Source organism: Myotis yumanensis, unplaced genomic scaffold, assembly GCF_028538775.1.
Source record: "Myotis yumanensis isolate MYYU_CA2020_CCGP unplaced genomic scaffold, mMyoYum1.0.hap1 SCAF_3, whole genome shotgun sequence".
Lineage (NCBI taxonomy): Eukaryota > Metazoa > Chordata > Mammalia > Chiroptera > Vespertilionidae > Myotis > Myotis yumanensis.
The window spans coordinates 84,385,628-84,404,923 of record NW_027223754.1 but is presented as its reverse complement, the minus strand read 5'-3'; the positions used below and the strand labels follow the sequence as shown (position 1 = coordinate 84,404,923).

Here is a 19,296-nt window from a genome sequence, read left to right as displayed (position 1 = left end):
TTCATGTCCAATCTTGCTGGCCCTGGAGGGATCCATTCCCTCCTCGAAGGCTTCTTTTCTCCATTACTTTGCCTAAGCTGCTGAGTTCTTTCCTAATACTTCCAACCCAGTTTTGTCGAATGTGCCAGAAATGCCTCATAAAGAGAAGGAAAATAAATGAAGATTGCATATTAGAAAGTAGGGCTCATCTCTAACGAAGCTCGCATCCCTGAGGCTTTAACATGTATTCAGATATCTAATTTACAGCAGGAATATGGGGCCTGAAGTTTGGAAGATGAGTCAGAGTATATTTTAAGAGGTATTGGACACATTTTAAGATTATATTTTTCTTTGTATCCAGGAAACAAAGTGTGTTAGTTGTGCCATGAGAAGGTATAATTTCAAGATCCTGTTTTGGTTGTCCAAGTAAGAATATCGTACAAGTTTCTAGAAGAGGGGCTTAACAGTCAATCTTAGCTCAAAATGTTTCTAGTTGGATTATTTGGCTTTGGGCTCCACTGTTTACCAGAAATCTTGAAAACAAAATAAAAAAAAACTTACCAAAAAATCATATTTACCTCTTTGGGAGTTAAACATGTATTTTTCTGAGGAGAACTACAATATTCTAATTCATCGGATCCAGACTTGAAAACCAGAGGGAGATTCTAATTTTCCACTCAAAATAAACCATGAAAACTAGTCTATCTGAAGAGTCCCTTGGAGAATTAAATAGTGCCTTTGATGATCAAAATAAAGAAAAGACAGGAAATCATGGAGACAAAATTTAACCCAATCCAGTGAAAATCAGTCAAAGTGGGTTTTTGTTTGTTTGTTGAAATTAAGAATATTAATACACTATCCCTGAAAATTAGCAGTACATTCTTTCTACTTTTTTATGAGAGATTTCAGACATGGGAAATTGTTAAAGCCAATTTATAGCAAGAAAAAGAATGCTGTGCTTAACATGAAACATAATGCATGAAAAAACAAAGTTTGAAGAAGGAAACACTTGACACAAGAAGAGGACTCAACCAACAGCTGATGACCGGGCTTGATAACCTTTCACAGAGTCTCACAGAGCCCCAGACTCACCAGGGGGTTAATCTTCTGTGGTTGTTTCATAAGATTTTTATTTTTCTCTTTGAATTTGTGTTTTTAAAAAATCAAGTCTAATGAAACCATGGAATGTGTGTTGTTAGCTTGGAGCCTCAGCCTACAGGAGAGCCCATCTCAACTCACCTCCCGGCATGGGCTCATAGCCACCCATTCTTCCACTCCTTTGCATGTCAGTCTCCCCTTCCTGCTTCTTTATAGGGAATGCTGCTTCCCTTTGGTCCCTGCTGAGCTTAGGCAGCAGAGAGGTTGAATTAGAGCTAATGTGCTTCCCACCGTCTTAGGTCAGGACATGCACTCCAGGATGGCATCTCCCCTTCCTGCGTTGACTGGACCTCTTACCCACCCTTAAACCAGGTACTGAGTGCCTCCTGGTGCAGAAGTTGTAATTTGAGGGGGATCACCCACCAGCCGTGGGTTGGGACAGTGGGAGATTGACTTCCCTGCTCCTAGCCAGGTACACATGCTTACTTTTTCTTCACTTAATTATCTTTCTACATTTATATCCCCCCCCAAGGAGTTAATATTTTCATTATTTAAACACTAGTGCATGGATTAATGCACATTGAAAGGAAATTAATTAGCAGAAATATTTTAATATCGCTATTCACCCTTTCTCTATAATAGAAGTGTCAACCAAATTCTCAGTAGACAATGACAAATTGAAACATTGCATGTGATTGACGTGAGAGCTTTGTATGTATCGTGCATGCACAAGTCAACATTTATTTTTAAACTAGAGGCCCAGTGCACAGATTTGTGTACTGGTTGGGGTTCCTCAGCCTGGAATGCGCCCTCTCACAATCTGGAACCCCTCGGGGGATGTTGGACTGCTGATTTCTGCCAGACCTGCAGGGATCAGCCAAAACTGGCAGTCTGACATCCCCCAAGGGATGTAGCAGTGTGCAAAGCAACAGGCGGCCAGGGAGGAGCCCGAGCACTCAGCACTCAGCACTCCTAACAGCTCAGCACTCACTCCTAACTGCTTGCTCCTTATCACTCACTGCTCGCTCCTTAGCTCCTTAGCACTGCTGCAGAGGTGGGAGAGGCTCCTGCCACTGTCGCTGTGCTTGCCAGCTGTGAGCCCGGCTTCTGGTTGAGCAGCGCTTCCGCTGTGGGAGCACATTGACCACCAGGGAATAACTCCTGCATTGAGTGTCTACCCCCTGGTGGGCAGCACACATCATAGTGACCGGTCATTCAGGTCATTCTGGTCGTTTCGTCCTAACGGTCACTTAGGCTTTTATATATATGTAGATTGCCAGTGCGCATCATATGTACCAGCCAGTCGGTAGGTCAGGCGGACATACGGTCAGTCACTTAGCCTTTTATATATATAGATCTGCCTCTTAGCTGTGGCTCTCTCCCCAGATTCCCATCTCTTGCTTTGGACCAAGAATCAGCAAATGCTCAGGAAGAAAAGCAGACACAAAAGCCAGTGCACCTCTGCCGTTCACTTTTCTCTGGGATCTTAGCCCCTTATGTCCTGGTTGCTTTGGCAGCACTTCAAAAAGAGTTTTTTTTAATTGCTTTTATTTTCCATAGGTAGGCCACAAGTTATGCCTTCATAGTTGGAAATTGATGACATTGTTTGGTGTCATAAACTAAACAACTGTTTCTATAAACAACAAATGAGCATGGATCATCCCAAATCCTATCATTCTGAGTTCAGAGACTCTAAATTTTAATTAGTTTATATTAAATAGTATTTGACATTAGTTTGTTAAATTAGGCTATCTTTGAGAGTTTTTTAAATGGACATTTTAAGTGATTAATATCACTCAATTGTAATATTTTCCAGGTTAAAAATTTTGTGGGCATGTATTATACAATAATACATCTAAGCCTGGATTGTCTATCTATGGGGTCAAGTTAGACAATTAATTACTTTCTGGGTAAATTTTGACCCTACCTAAGGGAACATCCTCTACCCAACCACATGGTTAGACTCATTATTTATAAAATTTCATTGGAAGTTGTCAAACCTGCCCTTCTCTCAGTTTATTCTCAAAATATATGTAGGGAATTTCTCTTTATCAGTAACCTACAGGTTGGGTTCTACATAGACAATATACTGTGAAGTTCTTTGTGGACCATATTTTTTTGAAAATAAAAGGCTTAGTTTTGAGAAATATCATTCAAGAAAAAATACCGTAAAACTATAGAATGCACTCCTTTTTCTTGAATCTAAAAGAGTCAAAGAGATAAAACATTGCTTTGCATTTAATTGCTTTAGTCTCTCATATATGAGCTATGTTTTGGCCTTATGTGCCTTTGACTTGCATACAGGGAGGTAACAAGAAGAAGTCGGTCTAAGCTTGCCATTTTTTTATGCAGAAATATTGTTGAGGATGTTGATCTCCATGGGAAATCACAGGAGATGTTTCTCTTAGCTTTCAATATCAGGAAGATGCATCTCTGAAAAAATGTGTTGTGTATGTGTGTGTTTTTTCCTTTTATACACTCCAAATATTATAATCAATTATGGTTCCTTTTATTTGGCAGCTAGAAATCTCAAAGCCAAATCTGGAATCTACTTCAGGCAGTGTATTTTAAATATGGGTAATCATTTTTTTTAGTATATTGCAATACATTAACTTTATTTCAGATTATAATTAAATTTATTAGAACACATTATAAAATCTTAATAGATTAAGTCATGATTTTTGAGATTCGCTTCAAAGTCATCAGGTACAGCAGTGGCAGAGGATAAGGTAAAGATAAAATTGAATATGAGTTAAAAGTTGTTGAAATTGGTAATGGGTAGGACATAGACACTGATACTATAATTCTGTCTTTATATATATTTGTACATTTCCATTAACAGTTTTCTAAAACTGAAAATTCAAAATGTGAGGCTATTTCCTAGTGTAATTGATAAGTACTAATTTCAAATGCTAATGTGGACTCAGACATGTCTATGAAAATTTATTCTTTATGAGTTTTTTCTCTAATATGATATTAACTTTTTTTTTCATTTTGACTCTGGTTTTATTTTTCAATTCCCTCTAATTTCCTTGACTATCCTGTAGCATTGAATGTATATTTTCATATACTAGTACATTCTAAAAAATTGGGGGGATAAAGCAAAGGATAAATAACGTGAATAAATGACTTTAGGAATGGGGATGGGCTTTAAGGACAGCCCATCCCCATTCCAAAAGTCATTTATTCTTTGTTTAATCTGCATTGATTTTATCTTTTGGATCTACCCTCCCAGCATGAGCTGAGCAGGCTATTGCATCCCTCTAAGGCAGGGATTACCTGGAAGTTCCTGTGCTGAAAGTGAAGTGAGAGGAACATGCTAACCCCTCAAAATGTCAGTCAACACTTGATTGACAGTTGCTAGGTTAAAGATCTGTTTTAAATGTTTGTGACAGTACCTTGCAGCTCTAAAATTTTATTTTATAATTCTATGAGCAGTCTTTAAACCTACAGGCTAATCTAGTTTTATAAGTTCTTTATACTCATGTGACCACTCTCCTTTTTGTGTTTCTTGAAGCCCTTGTGTAAAAGAGTACTTGCTGTTCAGATTCTTCCAGAAGGGTCTGTCAACATTAAAATATGAATGAGGACTCATCGTTCCTGTTCCCAGGCCTCCTGCACTGCACAATAAAAACGAGGTTAGCAGCACACTTCCATCAGCTATCTTTGCTCTTTATAGAAGTAGTTTTTAAAATGGGTGAGAGGAGAGAAGAATATTCAATGAATTTTTCTTTTTGAGAATCCTGAAGAATTTGGACTACAAAAAAAAAAAAATGTAATCAACTTCAGAATCATTTGCCTCCCTCCCATCACTTTGTCTGTTATGAATCTTTGCTTAGACCTATTGTGCAAGGCAGGCTACTCATAAATGAAAATGTTTTTCTCCTTTATAAAACACATCTTACAATTTGTCTGATGAACTGTACGTGGAGTTTGGCATGAGGCTATACCAAGTTCAGCACAATGCTAAGTCACTGAAGATAACTTCTGAAAAGCAACTTAGGGTCTGATAGGGGGAAGAGAGAGAAATAATGTGAACATGGTGCCACAGTTGAGGAATAGGGAGTATATAGTAGTGTCTTAAAGAAGAAAGTGATCCAGTCAGGGATACTTGGAGAAAGGTCAGAGAATTAATTCTGGTGGCGAAAAATAAGTGGTGGTTTGCCTGTGTAGACCGAGAGGGAATAACTCACAGTAAGTGCAGAAATGTGGCAGGAAAATCAGCTTGGGGAACTTCCAGAGACTGTGCATTGTTTTTAATAAAGACTGAGAAGAGACAAAGAAAAAAAGACAGAAAGAGAGAGTAAGGAAAAGGGAAGGAGAAAAGGAGAGAAGGAGGGACAAAGGAGCCAATTTAAAATATGCTGTATCATTTTCATAGAAAGCCAGCTTCTGCCCCCACCAACAACAGTAACAAAATAGAATATTTCTGTTCAAATATTAGTTTGAAAGAGCACTAAATTCCTGGCCTCCCCACATGAGTTAGTCTGGCCCTGGGAATGGAGTGTTCCTAGGTTGCCTTATTTTTTCATGTTTTTACATGGCCTCTGAGAGTCATTGCCAAGATTCTCCTGGCACCACTGCATAACCTAGAAAGGCCACCATCTGCCTGCATGTCCCAGTTCCATGTGCAGACACAGAACAGGCCACAGAACAAAAGTAAGAAGTTGGTACCACTGTGCCACAGGCAGGACCACTGTCACTATTGCCTCTCAGACTTTTGTTGTTTTTCCATATATACCCAGTGGTCACTCTGCTCCACAACCACTGTGAGAACCCACTGCCATATGGGAAATGTCCCTACTGTGGTCAGTAAGGGGTTATTCTTTCTCCATCTATCTCCCTCTCACCGTTTTTTTTTTCTTCTCCCAGCATTACTATAATAAACACTAGTGGCCCAGTACACGGATTTGTGCACATTGAAAGGAAATTAATTAGAAGAAATATTTTAATATCGCTATTTGCCCTTTTTCTATAATAGAAGCGTCAACCAAATTCACAATCAACAATGACAGATTGAAACACCTGGGTGCCAGTGAGAGCTTGAAAGATTTATATGTATTGCACATGTGTGAGTCAACTTAGCCATATATATATATATATATATAAATTTGCTTAATGAGACCTGCTTTCTGATGTAGCTAAACTTTTTCCAGCCCAGTGAAGCACCTCAACTTCTCTTTCAGGTAATTGTCAGCAACACAGCAGTAAATATTAACACAAAGCAGATTATTATTGTAGATCACGCAGGGAGAACAAAGAGCAGCAGTGTTTGACTATATTCTGCGCAGTGAGAAAACCTGAAGTCATTTTCAAGGCCCACCATTTCTTACTTCTTTACAGTCAGGTCAAGTTTCTAAGCTTTCTAAATCTCCATTTTCCGGCTAATAAAAAGAAAATAGGATTCCACCGAACCTCCTATCTACCTACTCCAGGACTTCTGTGAGGATCAAATGAGATGAGGCACGGGAAAACGCTTCACAGACATTTGGTTAAAGTGTGAACTGTTTGCACCTGGCTATAAAGCAAGTCGTGTTTCTGGGCTGAAGAAACTGCAAGGCAGCTGGTTGTCGCTAGGGAGAGGAAGCCGGGTGTTGCTACGTGACATCAAGGCCATATAAGGCCCACAAAATCATTTGGTCTGGCCATGCCAAGGTATTAGGGGTGGGTTAATTAAATGTTTGATCAAATACAGCAGGCTAATTTTTAAGTGGTAATTTTGTATGACCCGATAATGATGTTATAAATATCCAAATGGCCTACAGAAGAAAAAAGTTTCCCCACCCCTGCTTTAGTGAAAAAAGACTTGGCTTCCCCTTAGCAGACAGCCTTTGGACTTGAACTGCAGCTCCTCCCTGGGTCTCCAGCCTGCTGGCCCACCCTGGAGATTTTGGACTTTCAAAGCATCTACAATCATGTGAACTAGTTTCTAAAATCTCTCTATATATTTATCTATCTGTCTCTGCCTCTGCCTCTGCCTCTGTCTATATATACACACATGTAAATACACACACAGACACACACACACACACACACACACGCAGTCACACACATTCATCCTGTTGGTTAAACTTCTCTGGAAAACCCTTCTCCCAGGGTAAACCAGGAGTGTCCTCATTAACCATGTGCTATGATGGATTCCTATTGCCCATAAGGCCCTCTAATGAATGAGCTTACCTCAAAGTTTACACACAGCATATTGAGAACTGGGAAAATTGGGGGGAGGGCCATTAAGAAGGCCTTTGCTAAATTTTACTCCAGTGTAGGAAAAGCCAGCTGGTGGAGAGTATCATACCATTTAATTAGCGAAGGCAAAGTAGCCAATCCTTCCATGACATGACCTACCCAAATAAGAGTTAACAGAAAAACACAGTACCTATCTTTGCTTGTTATTCATTGGATTTTCTTGATTTTCAGATATCACTTTAGATTGTTTTCTTGCCGTTTTGATCGTTTAGGTCTGTCATTAATTTAATTAAGTGACCTGGTTCTCCAATATTTACATACACAAACATCTCCTGTGCACACCTATGGGACTTCTATCTAGTAGCCTTCTATCATTGGAGACCCCTGAAGAAACAGTGTTTCTTCACCTCTGCCAGGAGAGCTCCTATCTCCATGGATGCTGTAGGGTCTACTCTGTTAGCCCAGTGCTACCCTCCTCTGGCACAACTGACTCCCACAGGTAAGACCCTAACTCAAATAGAGAGAACACGCTCCTTCTCTGGGAGTTTTGGGCTTGGGACTGAGAGAATCACATTCATTTTCCCTCCCTACCTCCTGCTAAAGCTTAGAGAGCTTTGCTTTCAGCAGCTATATTTTCTGTCATAAAAATAAAATTGCTGAAAAGTGAATGTGGGAGTTAGGGTTTTCAAGACTGTAATTCCAGTTGTTCCAAAGACCCAGCTATTTTTCTGACCTTGCTTTCCATGAGATATGCTTCTATCCTTATAAAGAAACATTATTTTCCATTATGGTAATCCAAGTTGGGTTTCTGTCACTTACAATCAAAGGAGTTCTATTTAATATATGTGGAAAAGCACAGCCTCTATGAAACCAGCCCTCTGTTCTGGTCTCAGGGCAGCTTGAGTCACGTTACCTCAGGCAAGTAGAAACGTGCCTTCTGACAGGAGTATGCCATCTTCAAGCCACCCCTCAGGTACTTTACGTGCTGGAGCTGGGTTCCAGAGCTGGGTTCTCATCCACCCTCAAAAAATGCTCTCTTCAACTCTACTAGGAAAACACATTTACATTTGTAATTTTCTTAAGAGAGTATCATCACCTTAGGTACCTGCCTGATATCTAGGCTTTCAGAGTTGACACTGCTAAAGGTGAGGAGAAAAATACTTGGGGGAATTTTAGAATGATAAAAAGGAACAAAAATGAAAACTGAAAATGCTCCAGTCCTGATTATTTCTCCTTGACTTCCTACCTTCTCTCCAAGCTTACTTTGAGGAGGAGGTAGTGGAACCTCCAGAATTCTTTCTGAGTCTCACTTTACTCCTGCTCATCAAGCCTAAAAATATCAGTTTTTCCCTTCGTTGGTTTTTCCTTCATGAGGGTTTTTACACACTTAAAATATTCAGAGGGTAAAACAACCTCCTTACTCACCTTTCACTTCTTATTCCCTCTCATTCAACCAAAAGTGTGGGGAAGCATGGGACTTGGTTGGAGTGTCTGTAAGGAAGATTCTCCAAAAGGTCGGAGGGGCCTCTGGGGGGGCCTTGCTGAAGGCAGCAGCCCATACCTTGATTTTTTCAAACAAGTCCGAACCCTTGGGTCTTTTGCTAAAATCTATGTGTAGTCTTTTAGACCCGACCTTGTAGAAGCATGTGCTTTCTCAGGGAAGCTTACCCTGCTGCTTGTATCTAGAGGTTAATTTTAGCTCCAGCTGAGGCAGGCAACCAAGGCTTTTTTGGCTCTTTATGCCAACTAGCCCTTTAGCTTCTCTTTCACAGAAATGTGTCAGAGTAATCATTCATCCGGTCAGCCCTGGCACAAAGGGTTATCTTAAAACATAAAATGAGATAATTAACTGCTTTGTCTAAAACACTCCATTTGTTTCTTACAATCCTATGTAATAAAAGCCTAATATGCAAATTGTCTCCTCGGGTAATTGTTCAACCTAGAGTTCGATTGGGAGACTGGGAGTTGGACCACTCAATATGACGTGTGCTGACCACCAGGGTGGGGCGCAGAGCATGGTGGGCATCAGTGATGCGGTGCTGGCAGTGGGTAGCAGTGGAGGCGCTGCTGGCCCCGATGGGCCCCAATGAGAGTGGGACTGCAGCAGGATGGTGGAGCAGGTGAGCAGGCGGTGCCAGGCCAAGGTGGGTATGAGTGGGAGCCCAATCACCCTGCTGATTATCCCACAGACTGTGGTGGTGATGGGGGTTGGGCTACTGCCCAGCTCCCAGGCGCTGAGGGAAAGGCGGCAGCCCCGCCCCAAATGATTGCCTTGCAGACAGCAACCAGCAGCCAGCAGGCCCTGATCACCCGATTGGGGCTGGCCCTGGGTTGACACGGGAAACTGGGGGTGGGTGACAGAGACTACCCTCCCTTGGTGCCTGAAATGGGGGATGTGACCTCGCTATGGCTACCTGTGGGCAGGGGTGACCTGGACAGAGGTAAGGTGAGAATGCAGGGTGTCCACCGAGCTCGCTCTCACTCCCCCTGCTACCCTCCCCCTGGGACACCAGGGCTCATGGTCAGGGGAAGCCCCCACATTCAGGAGCTGGGTGGCCATGAGGAACCAGCACCACACCCGCGCGGCCTCTTCCAGGTGAGCCAGGCTGCAGCCATCGGGACCGCAAGGGCCAGTCGAGCTCTTGGTGGGTTCGCGCAGGAGCCGGTCTGAGAGGCTGACTGGGAGAGACCATGCTGTCTTCCCAGCTTCCATGTGGTGCCACTGGGTGGCCCAGAGGCCCATGCTGCACCACATCTCCATGTGGGGACTCGGACACCATGACTCAGGCAGAGGGGGCATGTGGGGGCCTGGGGCCCAGGTGCTGCCCAGGGCCCAGAGGTCAGCTGGGACCTGCCCTTCCATGCCAGATGCTTGTCCTTTGATTGCTGGCCAGGCCCAGGGATTGCACCTGTGCACAAATTTCATGCACTGGGCCTCTAGTACTTAGAATAAAAACCAAATTTCTATGACCTGGGCCCTCTATACTTACCTGCCTCACCCCAAATCATGACACTCTTTTCTTCTCACCCTCTTCAGACACTCTCATTCCTCTCAGCCTCTCCAAAGTGCCTGGTCCAAAAGGTGTTATTCCAAACCAGACAAACTATACTTGCAGGGAAGCAACCTCCAAGGCTCAGGTCTTCCAGAGCCCATGGAAAGGCTGAGATGCTAGTCATGAGGAAGGTTCTACCCTGGTAGACAGAGTTCCTCATGATATACAACCAACATCTGTCACTTTACTGTCAATACATGGGAAAACTAAGTGGGCAACTGTGTTATTTTCCCCTGCTCTGAGAATCATGGGGCCTACATCACCACTCAAGTGAGACCTTTATAGTACCAGACTTGGGCAGTAATAGAGTGTCTTGGTTAATAAGACAAGTTTGATTTGGACAAAACTAGGTTTGAAATCTAGCTTTACCACTTAGTGTCTGCATTACTTAGGCAAGTCACTTAATCTTACTGAGTCTCAATCATCTACACTGTAATGTGGAAATTACTTGACTTTGAAAATTAAATTAGAAAATATGTATAAAGACTTTTCTCATAGTAAGCATTCAAGCACTGCTAAATCCTAAGCCATAACTAAACAAAACTGTAGTCTTGGTTTTATTTTTGCTTTGGAAAATTTCATAGGTTCAGAAGTTAAAAGATTGGTTAAGCAGGGAAAAAGCTGGGAGAGCAGCCAACTCTTTGTTCATTGTGGTTGTGTGTTAGGCTCTTGCCCGAAACCTTTGCAATGCCTGGTGCAGTGCTGGGTGCATGTGGGGCAATGTTTCTCAAGTGAGGCATGTCAACCTGGCATCAGGACCATATGATTTCACTTCTATATGGAGTCTAAAGAACAAAATACATAAACACACAGAAGTAAAACAGACTCATAGATGCAGATAACAGATTGATGGTTGCCAGAGGGGAGGAGGGGTGAAAAAGCTGAAGGAATTAAGAAGTACAGATTGATAGTTACAAGATAGTCATGGGGAGGTAAAGTACAGTATAGGGGACGAAATTAATAATATTGTGATAACTATGCATGGTGCCAGGTGGGTCCTAGAAATATTCAGGGGAACACTTTGTAAAATATATGATTGTCTAAGCACTATGCCATACACCTGAACCTAATGCAAAATAATATTGAATGTAAACTGTAATTAAAAATAAAATTTAAATAAAAAGAAAGATTGGTCATGAGGAACATCCCTGAGACCCACCCAAGACCTCTCATCCAGAATCCCTGGGGTTGAGGGCAGGAATTGACATTGTAAACAAGTTTCCTAGATGGTTCTCACTGCACACATAAGTCCACAACATGTAAGTGGCGCTCAAACCAAAGCTGACTGATTTATTAAACACTAGAATCTATAATTATGACCCCAGATGCAATCTCCATTTAGCTTTGCATCTTTTAAGAAAATCTTTTTTCAAAATAGAAACAATGTATTCAAATTTTTTAAAAAGGAATGCATGAACAAAGGGTCAAGGATTGCTGGGATGTTTATTTCAAAGCCCTGGAGACCTCCTCTCTGACATTGCAAAGTCTCTCAATGAACCTGTAAATTGAATGTTATATAACCACATATATAACATTCCAAAGACCTGCTTCCACAATGCAGGTTCTATAGGTGGGGGCTTATAGTTCATCTAACATTAACATAGCACCTTAATTCAGCACTTTATCACTCTTGCAACCTATGTCTGTGTAATAAAAATCTTTTTAGGGTATGTGTGTGACATTGTCAGTCTAGATACCTAATCCATAGTTGGGGGTGGTGGTGAGCCCGTCTCACGGGATGATCGAAACAATCTAAAAAATGGCAGTAGCCTTTCAACATCTCTCAGCACCTAAAGTTTCTCTGTCCTGTCTGTGCACAAAGGAAAGATCCATCTCCCCAACATGCAGCTCTGATTTTATCACTTCTTCACTTAAGGTTAGAATTAAGTTTTTCAATGGTTTTCTTATAACATCAAGTTCTAAAACCTTAGCCTACCATCTAAGGCCCATAATTTTAACCCAAATTATCTTTCTAAGCTTATCTCCTTTATTTTTCAAAAACCCTGTTATTTAGCCAATAATTGAACTACTGAGTCCCAAAATAAGTTTAATGCCTGACTTGTATTGATAATTGGTTTTGATTGCATTTCCATTGCTGTCTTAAAGTATTACTTCTATCTTATGATGTCATTTAAACTTTTAGTTCTTCATAATTTTCCTCTATTGCATCTTAAGAAGACCTTCTTTGTTCCTCCTATAGGACGAAAGGCAAAGCCTGGCACATCATATGTGCTTCATGAATATATAGTCTTCTGATTTGATTTTATAAAGAGTCCTAAATCTACCCCAGGATTTCTCAAGGGTGAAAAATTAAAACAAATGATATTTTTGGTGTGAACTTTTCAGTCAAATTTTATATTTTAACCATTTATGACTTTATGGATTGGATTTAGAAAAACATTTTTAATATAAAAATAAAATGGATTTGTCCTTTAGTTTGGTATGATATACAACTTGAGCTTTTCTCACAATTGTAACTTAACAAGGATAAACTATGCTTTGGCTGAATTATTAGATCAATTGATTTGATTCTAATGCATTAATTTTTATAGGAATTTTTCCAAAAATATTCTTTTAGTTCAGAATTTCATCATTCAATTAACACTACTAGGTACTTTGTGGTAACTTTTTCCAATGCACTGGTGTTCACATGGGAATACACAAGAGGGACTTGTGGCTCCTTTGGAAAAGCATTTATCTCCTTTATGCCCTCTATGTAGTCTCCTTCCTGAGAAGATAATAACTCAAGGAGAATGAATGGGGGCATCACAGCTCTCAGTAACAACTGCAGTCATGTCAGTAAAGCTTTTAGCGCAAAGACACTGAATGGGCCATGATAGCTACTGGGATTCTGCAGTACCTGTTTGAAGGTAAAAAATGTAGGTGGCTCACCTTTCCCTTAAACTTGGTTAGATGCAAAAAAAAAAAGGGATGTCTATAGAAAGCCTCCTATAATCTAGAAGCTACTTGATTATAGGAGGTTCCACTGACCTTCTCAAAAAGCCTACTAATAATACCCCAAAATAGGTCTAGTCTCATTTATTAGGTAACCTTCTCAGTAAAGACAGGTGAGTTTAAAGACTCGCACACATAACCATCTGAGAGGTGGGTGCTGCAGATCAAAAAACGAAGGGATGTTAGCAAGAAAAGCCAAGAGTCACATACTTGAACTTTCTTGACTGTTTGAGAACCATATTAAAGCTTGAGTTGCCGGCTTCTACTGTGCTTTTGTAAATGTGACACTGCTTACAGACTGAACCCCATGGCTCATAGCTTTTTAAGTTTACATCAGCTTCAAACTCTAAATTCTACAGCAGTTTATCAGTTTCTCTGCTACAACGTCAGCTGTCATTCATTAAAAAGCTCACTATGCACAACACTCAAGACATTCTTGGGTGTCTAGGCTCTTCCCCGCCTCATTCAACCTTCTTCATATGTCTCCTTCCCTCTAAGTACAATTCCCGTCATTCCCTTTTCTCACTGATAACTCCTGCAAACAGCCTCTGAAACAATTTCTACTCAGCCACCCTCCACATTCCTCACTGTTAAATACTCCATGTATTTGGACAGTCTGAAAAAAATCTTTAGATTTCTGAAGTCTCTTTAAAGAAGTTTACATCTGCCCCTATTAGTTTGCTACTCGCAAACATACTTTCCCACATTTGTTCCTATCTTGTACTTCTCTGCCTATGTAATATCGATCACAGCAGCATCTAAATCTGGCCGTGGCAGATATCCACTATGGCAGTGGTCGGCAAACTCATTAGTCAACAGAGCCAAATATAAACAGTACAACGATTGAGATTTTTTTTGAGAGCCAAATTTTTTAAACTTAAAATATATAGGTAGGTACATTCAACTTTAAATTCAACTTTAAATTCACGGTTTTCATCTTCCGTTTTTCTTTGCTTCTTTGTAGCCATCTCAAACAGGGCATCTAAAAAAATGTTTCATTTTATAATAATAAAGCCACCAACACAAAAGAATTACAATACTTAAATTGATGACAAAAATACCTGTAGGATTTGCAGCTGGTTGGAAAAATACAGGTAACTTTATGTTTTGAGTAGGTACTTTTGTCACCCGCACGCGATTTGCAGATGTGACTAGCACAAACCATTGCACAATGAGACTGCTGACTGACTGGCTTACTCAACTCCTGCATGAATCGTGCGCGCCCCCGCGTCTCCCATCTCTGACCGACCGACCGACACCCCCCACTTCTTCTAACGCCACTTCTTCAAAATAGACTCGCCCAGGCCGAAAACCGACTTCTGCGCCTGGGCCACGAAGTTTCAATCGCACTGTACGTGCGCGCCCACATGTGGTATTTTGTGGAAGAGCCACACTCAAGGGGCCAAAGAGCCACATGTGGCTCACAAGCCTCGGTTTGCCGACCACTGCACTATGATGTCAAATAAATTTCCGTTCATAATGATGGAGACTAATAAAGCAGTTATCTAAGATGAGGTCGTGCATGATGATGGCATGTGAGGAACACATCACTAAAATCCCTCAAATGCTGCTTTGTTTCATTCCTTTAAAAATGCAGCCTTATTTTCCAGCTGCACAAAACAAAATGTAAAAACAAATCATTATTCCAAATTAGCATCAGATTTCTTAACAAATGTGTATTTTTTGAATATCCAGAATCACCACCTATGACTGGTTGTAACACATGACCTTTATCTGTAAAATATGGAATTAATTCCATGAAGACTCAAAGCCTAAGTAGAGAATATTTAAAATATGCTCACATACTTGAGGTATTTCTGGTAAAGAAAGTCTGAATGCTCCTTCTAGTGCTTGCATCAAATGAGTAAAATAATCATTCCAAAATAAATACCACATGTTTAAAAATGATTGTATTTTGTTGTTTCTTTTGTACTTGTCCTAGAACAATCAAGTCAACAAATCCAGAACGGCAGTTTATATTATAATGTAGCCACCTTTTGGTGGAGATTTGTTCCTAAGTATGACCAGAAAAAACATTCCAAGAATATCTCTATGGCAATGATCCACTTCTTGGTTTCCATTCCATTCTATCACATCCCCCAAAGGAATTAAGTAGGAGTACTTTTCTTTATCAATCAGCTAGTAGAACAACAGAGGAAAAGTAGCAATATGCTTACTTATGTCAAGAGATGGTCACTGCATTTTCAGGCAAGAGCTGACTTTATTTTATTATTATTATTATTTTTAAATATTTTTATTGATTTCAGCGAAGGGAGAGGGAGAGAGAAATAGAAACATCAATGATGAGAGAGAATCATTGATCGGCTGCCTCCTGTACACCCCCTACTGGGGATTGAGCCTGCAACCCGGTCATGTGCCCAGACCCGGACTAGAACCTCCTGGTTCATATGTTGATGCTCAATCACTGAGTCACACTGGCCAGGCAAGAGCTGACTTTAAATTCTTAAATATTTACTAACTAGCTTCCAGTTAAAATGTAGATTAAATACTATTTACTATTTCCCCTCCAGAAACCTCACTAAGAAGGAAGTAAAAATATAAATTTACAAATATAAAGAGATCAGGAAAAAGAAATGACAACATTTTGAAAGTTTTAAATTGAGTGAGTGAGAACTACCTTAGGAAACTAGAAACAGCTTGAAAGTGGTTTGAGGTAGGGAAGCCTCGGTGCAACTCCAGAAATAAGCAGATGCATGTTATAGCCACAGAAAGCCTCCATAATCTATAATTGGGCACTAATTACCTCTAAAAGTGGTGGATTCAAGTGAGACTGAAAGCCAGAAGCCCTGGCTGGGTAGCTCAGTTGGTTAGAACATCCATCTGATTCAACAAGGTTGTGGGTTTGATCCCTGATCAGGATACATACAAGAATCAACCAATGAATGCATAATAGGTGGAACAACAAATCAGTGTTTCTCTCTCCCTTTCTCTCTCTCTGAAAATCAATAAATAAAAATTAAAAAATAAAATCTATGTAAGAAATAATCTCATAGATTTCCTCCCCCAGCTTGCTGGGCCCAATGACTACCCCATCATGAAAGACAACAAAAGGTTTGTACTGGAGAGGTTGAACCAGAGGGGCTCTACCCTCTTCTTGCAATACATACTACAGGAGAATAGTACTAAGAAACATGGAGAACAGACAAAATGTGAAACTCTGAAAGATGAACCCTCCCCACCCTTGCCCCAACCCCTTCTCCCACTCAGTCCCAGAATGATGGCAGGAACTCATAACTCTCAAGCATGAAACTGGAGAATTCATCTCTAGGGAAACTAACCCAGCAAAAAATAAAATTAAAAAATCCTAAAAGTATTGACAGCTGGGGTTCCTCTAAGAAAATACTCAGCCAGATTATCTTATCTTTGAAGGAAGCCCACTTCTTGACAAGGCCCATCCACTCACTCAGAACTTATAAGCAATCTTTTTTGGTCTCTTGAATATGAGTACACAGCCAACAATAACACTGAATGTAAAAAAGATCTAGAAAAAAAAAAAAGAGAAAGATCTATAATATGAAAAACACAGACCAAAAGTAAACAAATAAAAAAGAGTCAAAAAAACTTCAAACAAACAAACAAAAAACATAACTAATCCTCAGAAAAATGAATTAGATATAACATCCACAAAACAAGAAAAGGAGGCTATAAAAAAGCAATATTTATTGAATATAAACAAATTTGTGGGAATTGGGAAAAGGCAGCAGAAATAAACATTTTAATAGAAAGAATAGAAGATAAAATTTGGTAAGTCAAGTACAAAGTATAATTTATCTGTTAAAAAGATAGAAAATAGGAAAAAATGTAAAATTAGGGGATCAATTTAGAGGTCAAATGTCATTTTAATGGAATATTCAGAAAAACAGAAAATAAAACAGAGTGGTAGAAATTATTAAAGAAATAATCTGAAAATGTGTGAGAACTAAAAAAAAAAAAAAATGAGCTTCTAAATGGAAGGACCCACAAAACGCCCAGCAGAAGGCATGAGCAAAGATCTACACCAAGTCCTGTAGTCGTGACACTATAGCAGCTGAAGGAAATTCTAAACCTTCCAGAGAATGAAACACAAAGATCAGGAATCAAACTAACATTGATTACATCAACATCATGTTATTACAACAACTGCAAAGTAACATAAAGTGCAACATTAGAAAGATCTTCAAAATCTTAAGGAAGGTGGTTTTTATTCTAACAACCCAGCAAAATGACCCATTAATTATAAGACTAAAATAAAGACAGCAACTTCTCAAAAAAACTTATTTCCTATTAACACTTTCCCAGGAAGCCACCACAAGTTATGCTCCATCAAAACAATGAAGGAGACCAAAAAGTAAGAAGACATGGGATTTACTAACTAGACAGTGAGTCCAACATAGAAGGGAGGGAAGGGGAATCCCAAATGTGGTAATGAAGGAAGATTTCTCGGCAACATCTGTGTGACAGGCGGAGAGATGAGCCAGTGCAGACCTGGGGGAGGATTGATGGTTACAAGAGAGATATCTTCAAGGAAAAAAAAATGATGTGATAGGTTACCTGATGTAATTAAATATTCGGAGGAGAGCTATATTTTTGGTAGGGAGTTCAAGAATGAATTAACAGCCCTCGCTGGTTTGGCTCAGGGGATAGAGCATCGGCCTACGGACTGAAGGGTTCCGGGTTCAATTCTGGTCAAGGACACATGCCTGGATCTGGTCAAGGGCACATGCCTGGGTCTGGTAAAGGGCACATGCCTGGGTTGCTGGCTCAACCCCCAGGAGGGGGCGTGCAGGATTCAGCCGATTAATGATTCTCATTATTGATGTTTCTATCTCTCTTTCTCCCTCTCCCTTCCTCTCTGAAATCAATAAAAATATATTTAAAAAAAAAAGAATGAATTAACAGTAGTAAACAGTATATAAACAAAAGAAATGAAGAAAAGGAGGTGATTATTAACTGTAGGGAAAACAAGGATATAAACGAATGCTGTGAATAATATTTACAAGGGAATAATAATGCATCTAACGAATAACGAATACTCATCTAAGAAAAATTATGTTGAGAAAATGTGAGTTAAATGACCTTTCATAGTAGGAAATTAGTAGATAATATCTAAAGCTGAAAACTAAGAAATATAACTTGAAGCATATTATTGAGAAATACAAAATTGAATGCCAAAAGAAAGCTAAAAGACTTGAAAGAGACTGCCTTTTTTTATAGCAAAATGTTTACAAAGTGTACAATGAATTCCCAGTCAGAAAATGTACATTACAAAGAACTGGAGAGAAACAACAACACACATTTGGCACGTACCTTAGAAACCCACACAGGTCTGAGAGGAAAGCCTGGCCCAGCCTGCAGTTCTGGAGGGCCCCATCATTCCCAGGTTGTGCTAAAGCGCTGGAGGCGCAGACAAAAGACCTTTGCTGCTGTGACTGCCTGGAGGAATGTCAGTCCTGCTTGGGTAGCTAAGGTCAACAGAACTGCTGGGTCTACGTGTGTTAGAGCCTCTCTGTTAGGAGGAAACCAGCTGAGCAATCACGTCCTACGGTCGCCAGGAGCCCAGAATCCAGGCTTGGACTTGGTGCCCCTGGGCTGCCACCTCCCTACACACCCTCCTCCCTGTGGGCCCAAGGGCAGGTCAGCCCCTCACCACCGCTGCCCACCCCCGCCACCCCCCAGTTAAGTGCAGTGTTTCTCTAGAAGGGGCGCTGGGCTCAGTCACATGACAGGGCTCAGAAAGAGGAATTGCTTCCGCAGCATTCATGTTGGCTTAGTTAAATTCTTTAAGGATATGTGCACTACTGTTTCCCAGTCCCTATCTAGCAATTTCACATCAGATTTCCTGCTCCATATTTCCAAATACTTGATTACCAATGAGCGCCACCAACCTCCAGTCACCAACTGACCACCCAGTCCAGCTTACCCTCTCCTATCCACCAAGGGCATCCCAGTGGCTGCCTGGGCTACTTCCCAGCTCCACCCAAGGCACTGGTTGTGGAGGGGGATGCCGGGCCAGCAGGGAGGGTTG

At 40.5% G+C, this 19,296-nt stretch overlaps 1 long non-coding RNA gene across 1 annotated transcript in view; it reads right to left on the bottom strand.

Moving 5' to 3' along the window:
• LOC139005057 (uncharacterized) overlaps positions 1-18,660 on the bottom strand; it is a 231,023-nt gene extending 212,363 nt beyond the window's left edge. The window contains exon 1 of the long non-coding RNA XR_011470637.1: positions 18,579-18,660. This is a non-coding gene — a long non-coding RNA (uncharacterized lncRNA). The remainder of the gene's footprint in view (positions 1-18,578) is intronic.
• Between the last annotated feature and the right edge of the window lie 636 nt (positions 18,661-19,296).